At 38.4% G+C, this 17,833-nt stretch overlaps 1 long non-coding RNA gene across 1 annotated transcript in view; it reads right to left on the bottom strand.

The window, feature by feature from the left end:
• LOC104511910 overlaps positions 1-17,620 on the bottom strand; it is a 59,778-nt gene extending 42,158 nt beyond the window's left edge. Inside the window, exon 1 of the long non-coding RNA XR_727916.1 lies at positions 17,515-17,620. This is a non-coding gene — a long non-coding RNA (uncharacterized LOC104511910). The remainder of the gene's footprint in view (positions 1-17,514) is intronic.
• Positions 17,621-17,833: the final 213 nt, after the last annotated feature.

Genomic DNA, 17,833 nt, shown 5'->3' with positions numbered 1-17,833 from the left:
GGGGGGGGCGGAACCAAAACCACCAAAAACCAACCCTTAGTTCGGTAAATAATCTCAGATGCTCCCCTCTCATTAAAATTCTCAGAACAGTGCTAGTTTTCATACAACTCTCTCCCTCACACATACAAACAAGATCACAGCTGTATAAAGCAGGAGGAGTGATTCATTTAAACACACTCTGCAGCCATCCCCACAAACCTGCTCAGGATCTACCTGCATACAGTGCTGGGCTTGGGATGTGTTCAAAGACAAATGGTTTTCAGTGGAGAGAGCCTGGAAAATCTAGATCTTGTAGTAAAAGGGGACTTTCTGTCCCAATCTAAGGCTGAAACTGCCACAGGGTAGTATTTATAACAAGACCTTCAAATACAAGCTTTGGATTCCCGTACTGACTCATCTGTGAGAGCAGCAGGCATCAGAGTGCTCAAGCCCTGCGAAAGCTCCTGGCACTCAAGATGACGTGGCGATTCAGGAAGGTGCACGTAAGTTTCCCACTTTTGGAAACTGCGACTGCAGAAGTATGCAAATAACCTTAGTGGAGAGATTCAGGCAGCTTGTGGTATCTGTGAGCAACAGCTCTTATCTCACCTGCAAACTACTACAGCAGTCTTTTTCACAACTTGAGGAAATAACAAGCACGGGTAAGCTTTTAGATTTGTACTTTCCAGAACACTCCAGTATGCTGGTCACCAGCTCGCAGAAGCAAATCCACTTTAAAAAGATGCTTATTACAAAAATAAGATTACATTTTTGAAAAAATAAAAATAGACCTTTTGCTATGGTTTCACTGATGGCAAGAAAATTAATTTTCTTTCCTAGCTGATTACTGTACCAAAGAAGTCACACAGTACCATGAAGAGTCCCCTCCATAGAAAAAAGACTGTAGAGAACCTAATCAAATGGAAGTAACTGGATTAGTGAGAGATTTTCAGATTTAATCCAAATGTACATAGCAACAAGCACAAAACCCCTCAAGTTATCATCAGCAGCAAACACATGTAATTACTTCAGTTGTTATTTAACTAAAGAATTTCTAAGTAGATATGCTGTGCTTGAAAATCTTACTTTAGGAAGGCCAGTAATAAATGGTACAAACTGGGAGAAAGAAGGCAAGGCATGAACCAAAAAACATTAATGCACAGTAACTTACATGCAGTTGACCTGCACTTCGAAATTAGAATGAAGGAACTGTTAAATAACTGCAGAACTAAAAAATCATAAAGGAAAAGTTTGTTCCGGTTATATTTACTTACTTCCTTTTGTGCTATTCATGTGTATTTAAGATCGCTTACATAGACATAAACTCCAAGAACTATTTAACAGGAAGAACTTTTAGACCACAAGAGAAAAAGTAACTGCTAATTTATCTACTAATGTCAAGAAAGCATTAGTTTTTTAAAAGCTTATGTATACTTGCACAATTAAAAGCTTAGCTACAACCCATTAGCACCTGGAAAGCTCATGAACTGACCATTTAATATCTCTGTTGTGATAATTCAAGAAAAGGTGGCGATGAATGTAGCAAACAAACTTTAACGATTGCCTGTAATAAGAATTTGTTGGGTATAAAAACCTTTGAGAATTCCTCACCCCAAACTCAGGGCAGACACACAGCAGCAGAAGGAATAACAGGTTGGATTTGCAGCATATGTGCAGATCAACTGCATGCTGGCAGCTGGCTCCCGAGGCCCAAGCCGCAGGTAACAAGACTCACGCCTACGAAAGCTGCGCTCAACTCTTAAGATTCTGAAATCCCACACCACCCCAAATAAATAAATTATGAAACAGCTCAGTGTCAGTAAATCAGTGTCAAAGATTTGGGATGCCAGTCTTGAGTCCTGTCAGCACCGGAAGGGCTGGAATCCCAGGTCTCCAGTCAAATAACGCCTGTGTTTCTCGCAAGGGCAGATGGCAAGCTAGCAGGCACTGAGACTGACAGCAGGCTGTGAGGGAGGACTGCGCCCACACCTAAGAGCTTGTCAAGTTTTAAATCTCTGGTTTTACCCAATATCCACATATATAACTGGATCAGGATATTAACCCACTCTGTATGTATTAACGCTATCGTATATCCCGTTCTGAATGACAGGCAGCACTGCAAGAGGCACAACACAACGGCAGAACTGAAGGATCAACAGACACTATCACTAAAAAACTCCTTACCAAGACCTCAACAAAACAAACCCCCATCAAACCTGCAGAAGTCCGATATTCAACTGCATGGATGCTGGTGAGAGACACTGTCAGCCGTAGCAGCAACTCATAGACTACCACCAAGCAAGGATGTCAAGAGCAAAAAACGTGTCGTGTGTTTAGAGCGCAGGTCTCGTGCAGTTAAGGAAGAGGATACAGGTAGTTGAAAATGCATCAGATATAAGTAAATACAAATGGAATTAAAAATATGGCGTATACAAAAGAAACTCATTACTTTGTGAAGCAATACAGAAAACATCTGGATGTCATCTTAGAGGTTTGTTTTTTTCCTGATTAAGGAAACAGCTGCCTTAGTAAAATTACTCATATCCACCAGTAACGAAGAGTATCTTTTAGCACAATTCCTCTGTTAAGCCAGAAGCATCTGCTTCCTAATTTTCTTTTTATTTAATCTTGTGTACCCAGCCCAAGTGCTGTAACAACAAATTTAAATAGCTGCCTCATTTTACAACTTGCAAGCTATCATATCTAAACAAAGATAGCATTTTGCATATGAAACTCTCAAGCAGGAGTATCTTTTAGCACAATTCCTCTGTTAAGCCAGAAGCATCTGCTTCCTAATTTTCTTTTTATTTAATCTTGTGTACCCAGCCCAAGTGCTGTAACAACAAATTTAAATAGCTGCCTCATTTTACAACTTGCAAGCTATCATATCTAAACAAAGACTAGCATTTTGCATATGAAACTCTCCTTTCAAGCAGGTGACCATTGAGAGGTGATTTGCCACACCATCTGTGTGAAAGCAGGGGGTGGGGTGGAGGATCCTATAAACTTTGCATGGTGAATCAATAATTACATCCTTAATGTAGCATAAAGTGCTAACAGAAGATTCATTCCTTGTAAATTCGACTGTATCTTTTAATTCCGACACCATTAGGTGATTCAGAGCAATGCCCTCACTCTGAAGTACGCTCCTAGACCACAGCGGGAGGCACAGAAAAGGCTAAAATCACTCTGCGGATGTAAAGGATATTCTATTTGCTTTTTACTGTTAACTCAACAGCAAATGGAAAGCTGTTTGTTTTAGCCAGTGTTATGTGATACTTGTAAGTTTGTTCCAGCTATTAATGGAAAGAGTTTTAAATGATGCTTGTCAAATATAAAAGTAGAACATGAACAGGATACCAAGTATGCCTACTTTAATTGTTCTTCTACTCATTTTTTTCTAACTTCATTTACTCACTTTACTATTTCACTCCAACATCAGAATAATAGCTTAATGAAATGACTCTCAACAGTTGGAATCAAAAGGATCCTTGGACAAGAGAGTCCAAGGCTCAGGATCTTCCACATTCTGCCATTTTCCCTGAACCAACCACTAGCAAATGCATACCTGCAGAGCAAACCCAGTTGGCTCACTGAGCCCACAGAAAAAAAACCCCACAACCTACTTTGCCTCTTTGCTCTGGTCCCCCTCAAAATGAGTGTCTTCCTGAATCATGATATAGTCTCAATCCAACACCACCACAGGTATTTTAAGTTGAGTATTTATACCACTCAGAGGCCATACCTCAAATGGTTAAAATTTATATTGAAAATCTCCTCAGACTAGGTAGCAACAGAGTAGTTCTCCAGCCAGGTCAGGGTTTGTTCCTTCTGGAGTTATTCCTATTGCTGTAGAGCAATTGCCATGGGTCTGCAGTGGTAGTGCTGTGGCTCTAAGAAAGGAAAGTTTTCCTTTTCCCTGTGATTTTCATGCTAAGTGCTCCAGATAGCCAAGGGGCTGTGTTTGCATGAAGCTGTGAGTGAAAGTTCACATAATCACAGAATGGTTGAGGTTGGAAGGGACCCCTCGGGATCTCCTAGTCCAACCCCTCCCTGCTCAAGCAGGGCCACCTAGAGCCAGTTGCCCAGCACTGTGTCCAGATGGCTTTTGAATAATCTCCAAGGGTGGAGACTCCACCATCTCTCTGGGTAACCTGTGCAGTACTTGATCACTCTCACAGTAAAAACGTATTTCCTGATCTTCAGAGGGAACCGCCTGTGCTTCTTTTTCTGCTGAAAGTTATATATAAATGTTAGACATATATCATATACTGTGACACAGCATTAGGACATGTACAGGGCAGTGTCATAGTATAGTCCTAAGTGACTTTTGTGCAAGCTATAACTTCAGCAGACACTGGAACAAACTATTTATCAACAAGAGTCCCCTCTTGTATAGTGGCTTGCTTTAGAAACAAGCAAGCAGTAAACTAATAATAACAGTAAGAACAATTAATAACTAGCGAACTACATGCAACGCAGGTGACAAAAGGATTGGGGCAAGGAACAAAGCAGGAAGAGAATCCAAACTGTTAAGTTTGAATACCAAAGTTTGAAAACCAATTAATGAAGTTGGGCACAGAATTACAGAGTTCCAGGTTTTACACAGTCTTCATTAAAGTGAAAAAGCTTAAGGAGTCTCATTTGCATTAAAGCTTACTGTAATGTTCTTTACCAGAGATCCCCTGTTCCTCTTCACACATGGACAATTCCACTGACCATTCATTTGATACGTTCATGGATACAGGAAGAAATTAAAACCTACTCTTTTAGAGTGTTACTTCTAATCTTTAAGCGTATATCAAATATAATCTGTATTCACTGAAAATTAATGTTGTATATTAAGGCTGCCCCATGTTTAAACAGTAAAACGCTTCTTTTAATCCTTACACTATGATTGAAGCTGACACAGGAACTTCCAGATTTTGTGATCTCAGATAATGCAAACATCATAAATATCTTAAAAAATAAAATGACCAAAAGTACAAAGACAGTGCCGACTGCCACTGTCAGATTTACAGCATGGGTCACTTAGTAACAAGCCGTTTGATCATAAAAATCTCTCATTCATCTTTCTCTACCAGCAGGAGCTACAGACTCTTTCTGTTTCACTTATATATATGGTAAAGGAACCAAGTTTTATCTGTTTTAGCCCTAATGTTTCAGTGGTTTCTCAGATTACAAGTAAATACTGATAACGGTCACAGCCACTACCACCTTAGAAACTACTACTTTCATTTGTTTTGGTAAGTTCCATTAAAAACAATGGGATGTAGAAGTTGCCATTTGGGTAAGTTTGGCTTGGATTTTCAACTGTGCAAACAGCTTAGCTTAGGTGAGTTTTGTAACAGGAGCAGTTGCACTGATGATGCATTCATAAGAAGTAATTTTTCAGGGGAGCATGTTAAAATGCAGATTCTTTTGTCTAATGGACCTCTGGCACATCATCTAGCTGGCTTTATGCAAGTAATCTAACAAGATAAAACTTCTTTGTATAGCAGAAAAAGATGATGGTTTCCTAACCCAGTGCTTGCTTTCTTCTTGTTGACATTTCTCTGAAAGACAATAGTCACTGAGTTGTCTGATGAATAATGGGTACATCCAAAACAAGCCTAAATAAAGTGCTTGTGTATTTTCCTTAAATTAAATGTAAGAAATGTGAACTCTGTCGTAGTTCTTTCTATGCAAGCCAAACAGGAGGCTTTGAGAGAGAACAACTATGATTTAAGAAGCTGCTTTTATGTTCTAAGTTAAATCATCAGGCAGACTAATTCAATTCCTTTCTGTTTACTGTAAGACTATTTCTCTTACTGGACAAGCCATAAAACTAAAGTGACTAAAATATAAGGAGGCAAGCAGACATTTCCAATTCTTAAGAGGCAGAAACAAGTGCCCTGACTGAAAAGCAGTGCTGCCAGCAAGTCATAAATTCATGAGCAATTCAACTGCTTCTCTGATTTCCTTGCAGTTAAAACTTTTTTACAGTTAAACCTCAAAATCATTTCTATAACTGAACAGCCATAAGAAGACGTTTTCTCCAAAGATTAATGTTATTTTTTAATGCAGTGTGTATTTGGAGGAAATAATGGTTAGAAGTATTCATAAAGGTTTCAAGTATGCCTATAAGCATGTATAGGTATCACTAAATTGCTTTCCATCCCCCGACTTGAAGCAAGGGGTAAAAAAAAAAAAAAAAAAAAAAAGAAAAGACAGTTATGTAAACTCTCTCCATTTTTACCAAAACTCATGACATGGCTTTAGTGTTTTATTTTACTGTTTGACTGAACACCTCGCATAGCTGTCCCTGAAGAGAATACTTAGCAGGTTTCACTAAATTATTTTTATATTTGATAGTAGGTAAATTAAAACACTACAATACCTTAACTGTAATTTCAAGTTGGAATTAGGTATTTAAAAAGTATTATTCAGAAAAGGGGCATCTTAGCACCAGCTACACTCATTACTTCTATCACCAAATGTCACAGTCCATCCAGAAAAAATTGGTTGAGCACGGATTTGTTCTTGCTTTCTCAGTAAGTCTTTACTTTTGGCCCTGGGTCAGTTAATAACCATATTAACTTAACACACAACCTGCAAGCAAATCAGAAAGGCTAATGGCATTTAACACTGGAATAAGTTTGCGCAGACCACCCCATAGCCTCCTGCAGCAGTGTGGCAATGTTTGCCCAGAGCATCTCAGCAGTTATTGATCTTGCCTGGAATCAGGAAGATTAGTTGTTCTTCCCTCCAGAATATAAATGGAAATAAAAGCAGCTCTGGAGAGAAAAGACCAAGCACAGACTGAAGGATGTTTGTAAGAGATACCCCTACAAACAGCAAATGATGATGAGAAGGTTTGAGTTATTCACTGGTTTTGCATGATAAAAGGAAAAAGATTGAAATTGTCTGTATACCATGAATAGTGTTTTTAAGAACAAGTTGGGGAAAATAGCATCCTTTAAGAAATGGCATTGTGAGCTGCTGACTTTGTTCTGCAGCTGTTGAAGAAAATAAAAGAGAGTTTTCAAAGAAAAATAGAAGAGAATGAAGTTCACAGCACATCCTTTTCACATGATGATCCTGAGGATCTACTGGACTGTAAAATTAAATAGTCATGCTTGCAAAAATTAAGGACAACTTGGCCCCCAGGGGACAACACGACTGAACCACCTTCCAAAACAACTAGTGTGGTTATTTTGCTTAGCCTGCAAAAGAAGATGACTGCCTGAAGGCTGAAGAAAAGAAACAAACCAGACACATCTAGTTCTTCAGATTAACTAGTTCCAAAGCCTCTTCGGTAGTTCAATGCATCTGAATCATATGAAACAACAGATATGATCTTTGATGCCAGAAGGAAGATTGTTTTCTGTCAATAGAAGGTTGACCCTACTCCAGTAGCACTGCTGCAGGAATGATCTTCCTTGTTTGCTTTAGATTTTTGTCAGTTTACACAAGGTCTTTTTTTTGTATGTTAAAATAAGCTTGAGACTTCATGGGGCTGAATTACAAGAATCCCGTCATACTGCACTGTCTTAATTAGCTACTATTTGATGGAGTTATCAAGGTCAGGTAGGTTAATGTAAGCAATCAAAGGTGTTGGTGAAGAATATCAGAGCTGAACACATCAAACAAAATCCAAGTCCTTCAGAATATCTTACCACCTCCTGACCTCTCTTACGCTTTACTAGAAAATTAAACACTAAGACAGCCGACCAGCTAACACCTGTGGGAATACAAAAGTATAATACTTGTTGACAATAGACTTGCAGTGTAAATAGCGAGCTAAGAAACTGCATCTGCTGTTTAAATACATTCTAAACTATTTTTTGTTGAGGGAAGCAAGTAAGATTTATATGAAACAGTGGTACTCCACAGTACAATTTTTCACCTTTCAAATCTTCATGGAAGTGATTTTGTTCATACTCTTAAATCTTTGGCTTGAGAAAAGTTTGGAGTGTCATAGATTCACAGAATGGTTTGGGTTGGAAGGGACCTTAAAGAATATCTAGTTCCAACCCCCCTGCCATGGGCAGGGACACCTTCCACTAGACCAGGTTGCTCAAAGCCTCATCCAGCCTGGCCTTGAAGACTTCCAGGGATGGGGCATCCACAGCTTCTCTGGGCAACCTCTTCCAGTGCCTCACCACCCTCTCTGTGAAGAATTTCTTCCTGATATCCACTCTAAACCTCCCCACTTTCAATTTAAACCCATTACTCCCTGTCCTATCACTACATTCCTTTGTAAAAAATCCCCATCCAGCTTTCTTGTAGGCCCCTTTAGGTACTGGAAGGTGCTGTAAGGTCTCTAAGATGGTTTGCCCATTTCTGTGAATATAGCCCTGTGCAAAGTGAGCCCTTACATTCACTGATTTGAGGAAAACAAAGATTTGTCTTTCAAATGCTTCATGACAGCTCTGTATAGGGACACTCACCTGCCAAAACCTCAAATTTCCCTTGGCATCCATTGTGCTGGAAGTGGCACAGGATTTTTCATGTGAACATCATTTCCAAATTCCTTCTCAATCATTTGCGCATAGGGTGCAAATACAGACTGCATATGGCCAAGGCAAGCTTTTGGCACAGGAGAGTCAGGAACTGTGCTCATTTATCAACCACAACATTTATCAACATTATTCAACTGTTGCAATTTTACAAACAAATGGCATGCAAATAGCATGTGGATTCCTGCAATTTCCGAAAGACCAAGAAAAAGCTCCCCCATATTTCCTTTCAAATCTTTCAAGATTTCTGTTGTTTGAAAAGCACAAGCAATAGATCCTGCCAAAAAAATATACAGGGCAATTAGCACTCTCCATAAACTGATCCCACGAGTTCATGCTAGCTTAAAACCATTGAACCTCGTTTGCATCTGTTTCAGATTTGATCTGCTGAGCAAGAAGTACTGCTAAATCCAAAGGAGACTAAAAGGATATGTTTCTTCTGCAGCAAAGATACCATTATCGGTACGTGCTACTGGAGGCATGAAGGTCACACAAGAACAGCAGTGATGTCTGCTTCTGATTTCAGGCATTCAAATTTCTCCATGATTTTCAGTTACCTTGAAGCAGCAGGACTTTTACACAGCACAAAATAGTGGTTTGTAACGTATCTCTAGTCTCATCCTTCAAATGGCAAATTGGACAAGGAACTTTCCTGATTTCATCATAAACTTCCATTCACTTGATTTGTATTTCAAATACTTAGAATTAATCAATGCATACATACTCTTTAATAGAAGTAATTTAAATTTTGCAAAGAGATACAAAAGCAGAAGGATTCTTTGCTAAAGTTTGATTTAGGTACCTTAGTAGTTGCCAGCAGAATGAAAAATACAGGAATCCTCTACCGGATGGTTTGTGCTTTTATCTTCTCTAAGCTAGTAACAAGAAGACATTACCATCTACTTAACTACCAGCTTAATCAAAAATAACCTCTGGATCAGACTCGGTTTATAGAGACAATGCATAAAATGGAATCTTATAAACTAGTTTACCATTGTGAAAGATTGAGATGATGAGTTACTCCATGCCCAGAGTAAAATGCAGGTGCACATTACTTTTGCCTGCACTTTAAAACAAACAAACAAACAAAAAAAACCCACCAAACAAAACCAGTACAATGATTCAGTAACATTTATCACTTATCACCTATATGAACCTTTATAAGACATCCACAGAGAGAATATGCTTTCCCAAATATTTTATGCAGCGTAGAATAAAAGGAGGGTAAATTAATGCTTATCTATTCCCACTGTCAGCACTAACCAAGACATTTTTATGTTGCTTTCATTTGCAGAAATAAGTCAAATTCTCATCTGCAAAATTATACATAAGGATTATTCTTTAGATATGGGTAGTATATTTGCAACAATCTCAACACTGCTCACAAACAGCTCCACAGAACCCTCTATTTAACCATACTTTGTACATTTCCTATTAAGTTTGCAACAGGACAATCCCACTAACTCTTCAGGCAGTATGGTTTTACTCTTTTATTCTGCATTATCATTGCAATTGCATTTAGTGCTGCAAAATGACAGAACTGAATAGCGAGACAAATGAAATATCTTGGAGACTGAATTCCTTTGCAGACACATGGTGACTCTGGACAGACAGTCAATAGCATATAATTTCTTCTGTACAGTTTATTAACCCACATGCACAGAATTCTTCTTTCAGGTCTACCTAGAGCTGCTGCTCAAAAGGAAAGCACCCACAACTAGTCTAACTTCTGGTAGACATGCCCTCTCCAACTGTTCTGTAGAACCACAATCAAGTGAAACGGCCGGAGTTGGTTGAGAGCCAAATCCTCAGAACAAACAAACCAGATCCCTCTCAGCTGCTTGAATTCTACTTAATAGTATAGCTCACGAGCTCATGTCAAACACACCAGCTGGTACAATCGCAATCAGATATTAATGAGCTCTCATTATCATCCATTCTCCTTTCTAACAATTTACCAGCTTTAGCATCAGACTATAGCAGTCTGGAGGTGAGCAAGGATTTTTGTTAAAATTAATGTAATGAGCAATAAAGCTTGGTGGTTAGTTATTTCTGACGTCAACGCACGAATGCAAAAACATGCCAAGTTAAGTTTTCCATGGATAAACAATATTTTTTGTAGTTTTGAAAAAAATCCCTAAACAAACAAACTCCTTTCAGTTATGCAAAAGCGAAACCACTAAAAGTGAAGAAAGTGGTTATGTACAGGTCCGAGTTCTAAACTCATGTTTCTCAGACCCAAATCATGGCTCTGGCCCCTGGTTTCATAGCAGGCTTAGTTATGGCAGCTGCAGCAGGCTGTCACCATAGCTGTTCTGTCCCCCCACTGTGGATATTCATGCTGATGACAGACATCTGAAAGAGAAACAAACCTACTGCTGAACTCCAGCAGACAGCAATTCACTGAATTAATGTAAATTGCCACTATTTTCACTATACATTAGTAGAGTAGCCTGAGGATCTTTATTATGAAGCACAAAAATTATTGGTGATGGCAGTTGATTGCATGCCTGGTGCTCAGGTGGCAGAACCTCCACAAGGCTTTAGGTACTTAGAGCCGAGTAGGAGTTCCTAGCCGTGGTATTGGTAACTCCAAAGCAGAGAAGGAAAACCAAGAAGCAAAATGTGAATTAAGTGCAAGACTGAAAATCAGCATCTCTGTTACCATTCTTGGAAGCTTTCTCAGCATTATGTGTGGGGCCAGCCTGAGAGGCAGAGTTGCACAGAGCAGCCAAGCAAGCAGCATTGGGAGAAGGGGAACAGAAGTATCAGGAATGAGGAAGCTTTTGGAGTATAAGGAACCTACTTAACAGAGATGGGTTTCATCAGCATGGACAGTACAGTTGCACTGCAGGAACTTAAGAGACAGAAACAGAAGACTGAAGGGCAGTCTGCTTGGAACAGCAGCAGCAGTCTACATCAAAGAAGATCTTAGGAGTCAAGGTTATCTACAGAATGTGAATCCACAGGGGTTCTGTAGTACCTTTTGATGCAGCTAGCACAGAAAGAGAACAGCAATAGATATATTAAGGGTGGTGAAGAGGCTGAAATACTAATGGAGATTACAGACTGTGATTGTGGGAAACAGGAGATTTTAAATCTTTCTCTGTCACTGAGCAGGCTGTTAAGTGCTACATCACAGTGGATATAAACCATGCTTTTAAACACTGTAATGACAGCTTCTTGCAGAAACTCTGGGTTTACGAAAGACAAAGTAGTTCTTGACTTAGTTTGACATATTACCATCTAACAGGGTCTCCAATTCAACATCCTGTTATAAACAAAAGGTTCACTTTGGTAATGTTTTAAGAACAAGAAGACTAGCTGAAATGAAGTTGAAAGGAACAGCCAAGTGGCTAAAATGTTTGGAGATGACATGGAGGATAAAAGATGAGGTTCAGAGTCACAAGATGCTCAAATCAAAAGGCTCAGATGACTTCTACATTATTCTGGTGTGACTGTAAAGAAGGTAATTAAAAGCAAAGGTATATTAAGCCTAATTATGGAATACAGAAAGTGATAATGTCTGAGAAGTTAAATGAAAAACTATTAAGTCAGACTAAAAGTAATTTTTGAAGAAAAATTTTTTAGAGTTAAAGAACAAAAAAAGAGGAAGATGAGGTCTGCTAGAGAGCCAGGAAGAACAATTAAGAGATGTCTCTGAAAGAGCACAGTGCAAAAAACAAAGACATTGTAGGAAAGCGAAGTTTTCTCCAGTGCTCAGTCTTGAAGAGCCTAGGCAGGTACCCTTGAAAGGAGATTCTCGAAAGGACAAGCACTGCCCCACAACTGAGGCTGGACTGGATGACCTCTTGAGGGCCCTTCCAAGCCAAATGGCTCCAGAACTGTATCAGACACAGAAGTTTTAAAAAAAATTGTAAGTCAATAAAAATGAAACAAATCACCAAGATCATTTCAGAGCTCTAAAGGAACTAAAACATGACACCACTCAATACTGATGTATCACTGAAAGTGGCAGCAGATGGATGGTAGGTGGCAAACAGGACACAAATCTGAAAACAGGGCTGCAGAAAAATACAGGCAATTGCAGTCTACTAGTTTCTACAAAACAGGGAATGGTACTGCCAGTCTGTGAAGATGCGTAAGGGGGAGTTAAGTGACATTCAAACAAAAGTGATCAAGCTGATGCCTGGAGTTTCAAACAGCATTAGAAACCAAGCTTCCAAGACATAAAAGGAAAAGCCCTCTTGTTAATTAGTGTCAAGTGAAAGGAAGTGGGAGATAAAACGTGCGGTCAATTCTCACACTGGTGAGATAAGATCCCCAAGGCATCTATACTAGAACTTACATTCCTGATTTGCAGAAATGGGCAAATACTTTTGTACAGGTGACAAACTTCATCCTCCTACTATTCAAAGTTGCTAAATAATGAATTCTATTTTTTTGTATTTATGGAATGTAAATGTTCTCTGTGAAGGGAGAGCTCTACAAAAGAGGGAGAGCCAGTTAAAAATAGCTACAGCTAAATTCTGGAGAATGTCTTAGCACTATATGAAGACAGCAATGTTTTGTGGTCAGCCTGGCAAAGGCAGCTCTAGATCAGTAGCATCTACATTATTTCATGTCTGCCTCTCATTAATAAGACAGCACCACCATTACTGATGGATGGTTGTTTTAAGTGGGCAGTGATTAGGCGTCAGATTTGAGGCCAAGATCATGGAGTGAGGTTGAATAGTGGCACTGTAATTCCTATTCTAGATGCAGATATAAATTAATCAGGTGATATGTCACTCTTCCTTCTTTTTCACTTCTAATTAACAGTTAGTAGAGATTAGCAGATGAAACTCCAAGTCCAACATGAAGAACATTTGGTTGTGGGTTTTTTTACTCCTTAATCTTGATCAGGATAATTTTGTGATCCTTCAAACAGGATATACTGCCACAGTAAAGGAATAAAAATCTCTTACATTTCTGCTTCATGCCGTGGAAAGAAATAGCAATATGAACATCATTATCAACATTATTTTATCTTCCTCCAGAGAAGATAACTATCTTTAGTCATAGAAAAGAGAAGGTTATATTATGCGGGAAGAACAGCTGCTGAATCCAAAATATTTTAACTCAGGGGGGGAAATTACTCATCCCATTCAAAAAAATGAAAAGCTTGAAAGGAATATGGGAAGTTACCAGCTGAATCCGAAACTCACGTGCTCCTTATTCACTTCAGAGCATTTTGGATTCACTTTTTTGCTACTCATACAAACAGCAATTATTAAAAGCTCCTTCCATTTCTGCCTATGCAATGTATTTCCTGACTGTGGAACCAGCTTTCAAGTAAAACACTCCCCTTATTACATAGCTTTAGCGGTACCTGTAAGAACCAGTTATCAGCAGACCAGAAGAGCTAGTCAGATCAGTATTTAGGCTTGTATAGTCTCCAGAAGCGGTGCCATACACTCACCATGGCTTTCAGCACTGGTATCACAGTTATTTCCAACACTGAAGATTACAGTGCTCTGAGATTATGTTTGTCATCTCCATGAATTCCAAGAAAGGTCTTAGCTGCTCTTAGAGGATACAATGTTGTCCTCTTCCAAAAGTTAACAAATTATCTCCTTATATGACTACATTTGGATGTGTGCATTAAGCAAGAGAAAAAAATCATTATCTGGGTCTGCAGAACAGGGCATGTTGTTGCTGCAACAATCCTGACCCATGGTATACCACAATTTTACATGGGACTAGTAAGGACAGGAAAACAGTTGTAAAACAACTGTCTCTCTTACTAGACATACTATTTTCCAGTAAACAACCAAAGAAGGTTGCATACCAAGTTGCTTAGAAGAATCGCATGTCTACTAATGAATTCAGGTTTAATTTAACCAAAATGATCAAGAAAGTTTGCAAAAAAGTCTGTCCTATTCATACAGGTTAGACTTACCTCATTACAGGCTACTCCAGATGCTTTCATACAAACAAATCAATACTAGCAGTGCTTTAAAGGAGCCAGGTTTATTTTTAATAAACCCTTACAGCCACTGACTCATGGAAGAATACCAGGGAAGCATTCACATGCAAAATTACTGAGAGGGATTAAGAAAGAAAAAGAAAAAAGAAAAAAAAAAAAAAAAGCAGCAGTCCTTAAAAAGTTACTTGTCTCGAAATCAGGTTCTCTGGTATTTATAGCTATTTTACAAATGAAGTTTGATATTTGGAATTTGTTCTAGCTTGGGTTTAAATAGCAATTAAAAACATTGTGACAGTGTATGACACTCTTAGCACTTTTAGGTATTTCAGATTAATTCTAGTGAGGTAGAATTGCAGGAATTTTAATAGAATGCATCTCATAGCTCTATTTGCAAGTGAGCACCACACAAAGTTATCAAGAGGCAAAGTATTCAATTTGTTCATTTTTAGAATTATTCACATTGGTGCCTTTGTCTAAATGAACGATTAAGTGAGCAGGATGTTTTAGGAACTACTCAGTATGATAGGATATTCTTTAATCATGATTAGTTAGACTTACAAATGATTACGGAACATACAATGCGTTGCAGATTTGGATCATTACCCATGGAAATGTAATTCAGAAGTACAAACAATAATTACTTGTCACTCCTTTTACTGAAACATAGCTTGCTTTAATTAGGATATTGATAAGTGAGCACAGCAAATATAAGATTTTTAAATAGTTAATCTGATAAAGAATTCAATGAGCTTTTAACTGAGAAAGATTAAACCCCCAGACAGCCTGCATACAGGCTGTTCTACCTCCCTATGATGCCCACTAGTAGAATGGACTAATGGAGATTAGATATATTTTCCATGGTGGCACCCAGCCTCTGGAGCACTCTGTCCTCCCCACACCTGTCAACAGCACTGGTGAAGGACAGACCTACGCAGAACCTGCTCCCAGTTGCTCTGTCCTCAGCATGGCTGCATCCTGAGCAATAGCATAGGCAGCTGCTGGCTATTGCTTCAGTGTCTCGGATTTAGGAGAAATAGCATGAAGTTTCCCCAAATCTGACAAAGGCAGAGCATGCTGAGTTGCACTCTCTAAGCCACTGGGACAACTGTTAGTTTAGGAACATCATTCTGTCTTGGACAGCAGATACCTACCAAGGAGTATGGAAACCAGTGGCAAGCATGGACAGTGTCTTTCCCAGCCTGCAAGAGCTCAGGAATTTCCATAATCATACAAGTTACCTTTGCGTTTAGGAGCCCATTTTACTTTCCTTAATGAGTCTGCCCATTTTTAGAATGGACATTAGCATCCGGTATCATGAATATTCTGCTGCAAAGAGTTCCACTTAGAAGAAACACTTTCTTTTGCCTTATATGTTTCCTCATTTCATACATACAAGAGTTTTATTTGAACACCAGTATTGCTATCAAGAGGTGGTGGTAAAACTGCCTCTTGATAGGGATAGTTAAGAAGCAATGACTACGTGTTACTTAGGAGAAAATGTATGCCCTGATTGAAAGTTAACAGACACAAGATATAAACCATCAACATATACATGAAATCAACAGTGCCAGTGACAAATGGTTCAGGCATTTCTTGGCAGACAACTGCCACTTGATACAAAGGCTCACGTGATGGCTCTACCAGCTCGTGGTCTGCCAAGAAGCATCCTCTGCTTCTGACGGAACTGATTAATTAAAATGTACCAATAGGTTATACAGGATAAGTTCATCCCTGTTTGCAAGTAGATCTGCAGTGAAAGACAATTATTTAACTGCAGAAGGAAAAGCTTTCAATTCTAGCACCCTTAGACATGCTTATTTCTGGTTGCTGAGTTACTGTAGGTGGACAAGCTATTTCCCTCAAGAGTCAGAGATGAAACATTAAGTAAACCAATATTTAGTAAATATCAAGAGGCCAACAACCAAGAACCTCTCATTTTTTTCATTACTCTTAAGTGTGAATTTCAAGTGGGTCTAAGTGCAGTTTTTCCCCCCCAAAATTATGAAAAATTGTATATTTTAAAACATAAATGTCTTTTCAATACCACCTACACTCAGGACATGACCATGAGAAATAAACAGGTAAGTCTGCTTAAGAAGAGGAACACTGTCTCCTTACAAATGCTTTGTCAGGCACATGAACCAGTAGTACCTGCTAAGACAGGTTTAACGTATTGATAAATTTTTACAAAAAACAACATGCACACCATAGAATTTAAGTTAAAGTGACAGGTTCAAAATAGAGCTTTACACAGTATTTGGGAATTTGCATATGAAAGAAAATTACACATCTTCAGGGTTTTGTGGGTTTTCCACCAGTAATTGCTTTGGATTTAAAGAAATCCAATGATAAATTCAACTTACTGTTAAAGAGTATTAACTTGTGTTAATCCTACAATAAAATACTACTATAATCCAGACACATGAACAAAAATTTAAACTAGTAAGATTAAAGCCTTTCCAAGTGCCAAGCTAAAATACTAAAATATCACAGTACCTGTGACTTTAGTATAGCCTTATCCAAATATATTACAGAAATAATTGCATTAGTTAAAACTCTTAGATGAAATTGCTTCTTCATCCTCTCCAGAAACCATGACAGGCAATAGAGATTAATGGGATATTATTACTTTAAAGACATCCACATGTATAGGTTTACCAGTTATCTTTTTGTTCTTATCATGACTTTTCCCTGTGAGTTAAAGCTTCAGCTTCAGGAAGGCCAACAGAACTATAGGTTGTAGGAGTTAAAGGACATCTCAAAACCAATTTGTGAAGCAGGAACCCAATGCACCAAATCTACCATTACCAAAGCACAGGAGCTCCATAATTACACAGTCCAGCAAAAGCCTGCTAAGAATGTACTGGGTATGTTTTCAGCTCAGAAAGGAAAATAATCATTTAACACTTACATGAATGAACAGCTTTAAGACTTACACAAAGAAACAGTAATAGATGCAAACAACGCATTGGACAGGTCTTTGCTGTGCAAGCCATTTTCAAAGTTCTAAACGAGTTTAATTCAGATAAATAACATGATTAAACTATAAGTTAACTATTTATGTAGATGAACATATTTCAGACAAACCATGCGGAAATATCTTACCTCTTCTCCCGAAAGATAGTAAGCTGAAAGTAGTCCACCGACAAAACGGATGTTCACTTCAAATACCGAAATTTCAGCGTTCTGTTGAAATAAACATAGTTTTATTCTCTGATATTTTCTGTATGGTTTTCTTTGGTTGGTTTTGTCTTTTTTGTTTTTATAAACATACAGATATTAAGCCACAACAAACGTAAACGGCAAAACCCAGAAGATGCAGGGAAAGCCAACCAAAGTGAACTTAAGAGCATTTTGAAGTATTTCCTTTTCTTCCTCACATTAATAAAATATCCTCTCCATTATCCTCATGCTGCTTAACTTT

The sequence above is a fragment of the Eurypyga helias genome, unplaced genomic scaffold (assembly GCF_000690775.1).
Source record: "Eurypyga helias isolate BGI_N326 unplaced genomic scaffold, ASM69077v1 scaffold4367, whole genome shotgun sequence".
In the NCBI taxonomy this organism is placed as follows: Eukaryota; Metazoa; Chordata; class Aves; order Eurypygiformes; family Eurypygidae; genus Eurypyga; species Eurypyga helias.
This window is presented reverse-complemented; position numbering and strand designations above follow the sequence as displayed.